This window comes from Parasteatoda tepidariorum, chromosome 2 (genome assembly GCF_982258835.1).
Source record: "Parasteatoda tepidariorum strain Cologne lab strain chromosome 2, Ptep-v5.0, whole genome shotgun sequence".
Lineage (NCBI taxonomy): Eukaryota > Metazoa > Arthropoda > Arachnida > Araneae > Theridiidae > Parasteatoda > Parasteatoda tepidariorum.
This window is the reverse complement of record NC_141756.1, coordinates 39,659,878-39,667,168: the sequence shown is the minus strand read 5'-3', so window position 1 is coordinate 39,667,168 and position 7,291 is coordinate 39,659,878.

Below are 7,291 nucleotides of genomic sequence, written 5' to 3'. Positions count from 1 at the left end.
AATATGACGTTCGCCAGTTCCACAATCAGGCCAATGATTTGAATGATTTGAAATCTGAAAGGGGTTTTCCATTTAGGTAGATGTTCATAATTGCGTTTAACGCTTCTTGTTTAAGACCAATAAGTAATTTGTTTTTTTGTGAGTTCATTGCTGAAAAGCCCCTTTCAACCACTGCAGTACTCCCAGACAGAGAAATCATCAATTCCAATAACGAAAATTGAAAATGTATCACGAACATTAACGGGAAAATGGCCGTCCGCGCGGACGTCGGATTCGAGAAATTCGTCGTCCGCGGGGAATTTTTGACCGCCGAGGACGGGCGGACGGGCGGTTTTACGGGCCCTGTTATGAATATCTGAGGTTTTGTTAAAAAATAGAAATAAGTTAATAGTAAGAGCTACTTTTGTTGTCTTTGTTGTCGTCGACCATTAAGGCAGAGGGGGTGCAATTGTTCTTATTTTCCAGTAGCGTCATCAATGGCCAAGAATTCGACTTCTGCCTCACCCATTTATAGTGCGGATCCATTCATGCATTCATTCGTTCATCCACAAATCATAATTTTGACCTGAACCCAAGAACGATCAATCTCCAACTCAGTACCCCCAGAGGTATCGATTGGTTAAGGAGGACTTCGTGACCAGACAGATTTAAAGTGCACCAGTCACTATTTACTACACGGGGAGTCTTCAGCTGGCTGGATTCGAACTTCCATTCTCACAAACGGGAGTCCAGCACCCAGCCAACCTGACTATCCCGGTCAGTAAGAGTTACTAGAAAACATATATCATATAGATATTTGTATTTTTGGAGAATTATAGAAGATATTGAAAGCAATTATTCTTTCAAAAAAAAATACTTTTCATTGTCAAATTTTGTTTAGATTTTATGCGCATTCAAAAAATATTTCACCAGTTAAAGAACATTTCTTTTAGCCCATTTTCTTTTTTTGTCTATTGTTTTAGCTGCACTTTATGCACATGAATATTCATAAATTATTGATAATCTGATTTATATATGCATTATTTATATCAATTTTATTTTTGTACGAAGAAAAAAACTAATTTGTTAAGAAAAATGAATTTTTAAACAGAGTTACCCAAGAAAGGAATAGACATAGGACCTAAAATGTTTTCGAAAAATAGCAGATAAAGCTGCTGTTTTGAAACCAAAAAGATTTTTGGAATAAATTTTATAGTTATTACGTTTATTATTGAGTTTCTTTTCACGAAAGGTGTGATGCATATGAAATAAATCTTTTTTAGTGAATAATGTTATATTCTTCTTTTAACTTTTATTAAATTATAGTAATTGTTTATGACTACTGTTTTTTTTCCATCTTTTTTTAACCATCCTCCTCTGCGCTAAACAAAATTGGTTCAAAATGTCAAAACAGAGAAAAGCCTTTCTAAAAATAAAAAGTGCAGGCAATTCAATGCTTTTATAACTTAAAAAATTACTTAAAAGTTGTATTGTTCAAGCTCATAAAAATGTGCAAAAAAAATGACAATTATTCAATAAGCTTAATCATTTTCCTCATGGCCTAAAAATCTCGCTAATTTGGAGATTTTTTTTCCTTAAAAAAAGTTTACATTTGAAAGCATTTTTTTAGCTTTCCCTGGTAATATAGTTTCAAAAAACATCAAATATTGCTTTAATAAATACATTGGCTATTTATTTTATTGGTTTACAGAAATAGGTTTAATCTGCAAAGTTAGACTCTTGCAGCGCTTTCTCTCCATATTTTTGCCTTTCTCTTATCAGTTGTTACTAAACACAAACTAGTTCAAAGATAAGAATTAGTGTTTTGGCGCAGACATAACACAAGTGGGATAAATGAAGATTTTTTCTCCCCCTTTTCTCTTTCATCTTTACTTTTTTTTTTCTGCTTCAGACCCTGAGACACAAGTTTTAAGTCCTCCTATTCGTCGAAAAAAATTGTTTGCCAGTGACACCAGCCACCTGTTGATGGATGCAAGTTCAGTTATCAGTAAGAAGTAAACAACAGAATAACCTCAGAAAGATTTTTCTAAACAAATTATCTTACTAATAATCATTTAATTAATAAAAAAATTCGAACAGTTTTCATAAGAAAAATTTTTACTGTATTTTTTTTTACTGGGACACGCTTTTAAATCATCTGTATTTCTGCTGCAAATTTTAATGATTCATTGTAATAAAACCCTAAATTCCTTACCACATTACCATAACATTCCTACCTATAAAAATTGCTTAGTAATTTTCAGCTAAACAATAATTTACTATTTTGCTTATTGTCTTTATAATTGTATGAAGTAAGGGAATTTTAAATACAATTTAGTAGTAAAGAAAACATATTTTGTTCTGTAAGTAAAGGAAAAATTCAAAATTTTCGAATATTGTCAAACTTGTTTTCTCTTATTCTTCAACAAATAAACAGGTTTAAAATACTTTATAATTTATTTTTATTTTATAATCGTAGTTAAACAATTTACCCAATTCTGAGTTTACGACTATCAATGTTCAACTCCACACCATGTAATTTTCAACCCAACATAGAAGACAAGGGAACTCATAGATCAAGCATTATGACAAACTAGAGTTTGTGGAGGATTTTAAAATTATTGCATGGAGAGGAAAACCACGGAAATCTCCCATGGTTAGCCCAACGGCAAGAGGGTTCGAATCCATGATCCGTCTACCACTGAGGAAAGCAGCATTGTGATCGATGCGAGCCGGACGCAGAATTCGCATCAACCAGCTACTGCTGGAATTCGAATCTTGCTCACTTCATTGGGAAGCGAAATCCACTGAGATACCGCTGCTCAAACTTTTTAATTTACAACTTTTAAAAGATCTGGAGTGGTATATTATCTCTTCAATGTTGTTAGTTACACACTACCCCCAAAAGTTAAGATATAGCCTTTCGACTGTACGTTATAAAATGGATGCAAATGGAAATAAGAAATTTGGTGGAAATGCATATACCAAGAAGCTATTTATTTCTTGCCACGTAGAAATTTAGATGAATTTACCACAATCATAATTTATTTGGGAAAAAAAGAAGATATCAGGTCATTTGTCTAAAACAGTACAGTATCTACAAAATTTTCATTGTGATGAAGTTTTTTGTAATAAATGGTCATCCCTCTGCAAATTCAACATACTAAAAATTATATTTTGTTTTCAAATGTTATTAATTTTTTTTAATTGAATGAATCATAAATCTATCTTGTTATCTGTCATATTAAATCCTCCCCAATTTATAAACTGATCGCGAATGTTAAATTTTTAAATGTAATGATTTCATTAACTAATATTTTTCACTAATTATAAGATATTGTCAAAAAAAAATGAAAATAGAAAATTTTAAAAAAATATATAAGAGATAAGAGGTTTTCTATTGTGTTTAAACATTATTTAATTAAAGAATTAAATAAAGACGATTTTTGAATGTATTTTTAAGTATTAAAATTTAAATTTTGTTTGAAATGATCAAAAATTTTTGGTTTAGTGACATAAATTTAATTATTCAATGTAGCTTGTAAAAGCATTTTAATACAACGATATTTCTAAGAATAGCTAAATTTTGCTTGAAATACTAACTTTATATCAAAAATTGTGGGTTAGTAACTTAAATTTAATTACTGATTGTAGCTTATGAAAACATGTTGAGGAAAAACATTTTGATGAAAAACATTTTTGAAAGTATTTTTTAGAATAACTAAACGGAAGAAAAAACTATTTATACAAGATTTTAAAATATGTTATAGTGAATATTGTTCCTGGTTGCACCCTTCGGAAGAAAACGTTTGCGCTTGCCCTTGCCGAATATTGCAATGCATAGGTTGTATCCTCTTTTTGGGCACAAAATGCAGATTGTGCTTTAACTTTCGGAGAACAATGTAGTTGTAACTTAATACTAAGAAATAAATTTAAATCTGCGACCGCATTTTTTTTTAAATAACCAACAGAATCAAATCAAGAATTTAAGCTCTGCTTTATTTTTTGTTTAATAATTATTAAGCCCAATTTTATTTTATTCTGGCGATATTACTCAGCTATGTGCTTAAAAGCTATGGAGTTATTGTTGTTCCTGTTTTGATAAAGTATTGATAACATAAACTGAGGAGGACATGCTAAGGATCATTTAAGTTCGTTTAACCCGTAAGTCAGATTTTGTTACTGTTATTTTCAAAATAAATGCTTTTGAAAGATGCTTCAAAATTTATGACGAACATTATTTCCCTATTAGAATTCGTGAATTATGATTTAATTCAAAGTTTATGATTTTGATGTTAATAATAAAGGACAACGTATTGAATAATCCCTGATATGAAATTAGACTCCACGACTATAAATTCAGAAGATAAAAGAGATAAAAGAGATAAAAAAAAAATCAACCCAAAATATTTACGGTATGAAAAAATTCAGCCTGATCTGCAATTAATATTTCCAACATATTCTTTATTAGAGTATCAAATTGAAATTCATTATTTTCTATTTTGCTTTTTTCTTTCTTTATCTACCTGCTTTGGCATAATACGATTAGTGCAATTGAATCTTGAGTTTAGAATAGCCAAACAAACTCTGTACAACTTTCTTCATGAGCAACAGAAGGATAAATCTATTTCAATTGCTTTCAGAGTTGTGAAACCATGTTACAACCTTCATCCCTTTAAATATTTTTAAACAGTTCAGAAGTGTATTTATTCTTTGCAGAAACTTAATTTAAAACAACTGTCGCTTCATCTCGTAGTCCATACTATCACATAAACTAGTTAAATAAGCACAAAGTGGCACCTCAAGAGCCCTAAAGATCGTTAGAGATTTCGCATTCTTATGTAAGATGTAATGACGTTTCCCTGGCACGTCGCCCGTGCAAATGGCGCACTTTTATTTTCTGGAATTCTGTTTCTAAATCTGTCTTCTTACAGGTGGTACGACGCCACTGAGGATATCCAAAGGATCATTAAAGATGGTTTATCTTGCAAATAGAAGTGCGTTGTAGCTTTCCGAAGGTAGCCAATTCAGTTCATTGGAATGCTCGTATGCCAACTTCCGCAAATAGTTGAAACTTGTTTAAATGGTTCTAAACTTTCTGTATTTAAACTGTCCTAAAAAAAGTAAAAGCTAATTTCAATGTTTAAGAAATTATGCATCAATAACAATTAAAGTTAATCCGTTAATAAATTAAAATCGATTAACATTATTAAGTTTTAATTAATTTAAATTAAAATCGATTAACATTATTAAGGATCGTAACGCTGCCAATCTCAGTAGAGTTTTTACCTTGCCAATGTAGTCTCCAACGAAATGTACTTTAACTGACGGATTAAGAAAGATATTAAGCATAAAATAAAAACATTAAACTCTATTTTATTTCTCAACATTGTTGGAGCTCTAGTCACTGCTTTGGATATTTTTTTAGCTAAAATCATTCAGCAATGTTCCTGTTGAATTGAATTAGTCGAAATCATTTCATTTTCTGAAGAATGCCCAAACATCCTGCAATTAAAACTAAAACAGTTTTGAAAAAAGTAAAATTTTTGCTTCTTTCAATATTTAAGATATTATGGATCAATAACAATGAAAGTTAATCTGTTAATAAACTAAAATTTATTAACATTAACAATCGTAACGCTGACAATCTGACAGAAGTTTTTACGTTGCTAATGTAAGCTCTACGCTAATGTACTTTGACTAATAGAATATGAAAAACATTATGTATAAAGTTAAAATAGTAAACTCTATTGCATATCCAAACTCTTAAAACCTCTTTGAAAAAAGCTCTTAAAACCTCTTTGAAATTTCTTAGCATGCCATTCTATATCGAGAAGAGTAATATAGCTTCCAGACATTTAGAAACCTTGTTTTTTAATAATTTTCACTCAATCTTTAATTTATTTCATTTAGGTTTCGTGTTCTAGCAACCATTTTCTATCATCTACGAGATCTTACCTGAACTTATTCAGTTTCATCTCCTTCTTTCAGTTCACCGCATAAGCTTCCCATCACGCCTAGATCATTTTCTTTTATTTGAATTTAAAATATTTTTATACGAAATTGTAGATTTACAGCAACTGATCTGGGTTTACTTCACTTTGTTGTAACTCTTTACTGGTTATGCCACTTCCTCAAAGTACCAAAAGTTTTAAATTTAAAAATCCATTTCTACTTTAGCATAATCCAACGCAAATATAACAGAGGTTTCTTTGGGTGCATGTTTGTTCTCTATGTTAGTCGATGACTAGTGATTCTCACCTTTTCATTAGCTTTTATTTTTTATTTTGCCCTTTTTAAATATAAACTTTCAACTCTTAATTTGGATACTTATATGCATATTAAAAACAGTGATTCATGCATAAGCTTCTGAAAGATATTTTTTTTCAAAAGAATTATAAAATGATAAATAAAGTATCAATTAGTGATATACAAGCTCTGGAATTCTAATTTACAAAACTTCATTCACGATATTTCAGGAACAAAAAAAGGCAATATTTGTGTATGTAACCATGATATTCCATCTTCTGCCCAGGAAACTTAACGTCACCATACCTGATGATGAAAAGTATCGCAATTCATTTCCTTCCACCTCCTCCTTTCTTGGTTTTTGTTTTATTCTCTGTGCCACGCGTGTCGTCTGTCCCCCCACGGATGTGAACCCTATCCCCCTAGATCACTCTCACCCATCTCTTAACGAAGTGCGAAAGGGGGGTTGGATCCTGCACCAGAAAACTACAAATATTACTTCCGATGGAAAATGAAAAAAAGGAAAATTTCACCCATGTGTGCAAGTCCTGACAGTTAAGAGTGGTTAAAAGGACCATTTCACCCTTCTTCCTACGGCAGTTTGTGCTTTGTAGAATGCCGCAATTTTGCTTTAAAAATATCATTTTGCGTTCTTCAGTTAAGTTTTTGAAGCATTTTGAACGGGTTATTAATTTTAAAAATAGTTAATAGAAGACCTTTTAATTAAAAAAAATTTAGGAAGCGGAAAACTAGCTACTTACAATGATATTTTTATCTTCAATTCAAATAAAAAAAAATTCAAGAAATCTTCGCCATGCTTTCTCAAGTACTTTTTTTTCTTCTTTTTTGCATTCATCCAGACAATATCAGTTTACAGATTTGAAGTTTTTATCGTGTTTTTTGATAAATCTTTTTGCACTAATTGTTGAACAGAATAACGTGCACAATGGAATGAATATCAAGTTCCTATGTTATCGTGGCTTCCCTCAGTGATTGTTGAATAGAATAATTCATGAACTTCTAACTTAAATTCCTATATTATCGTGTTTACCCTCAAACCTTT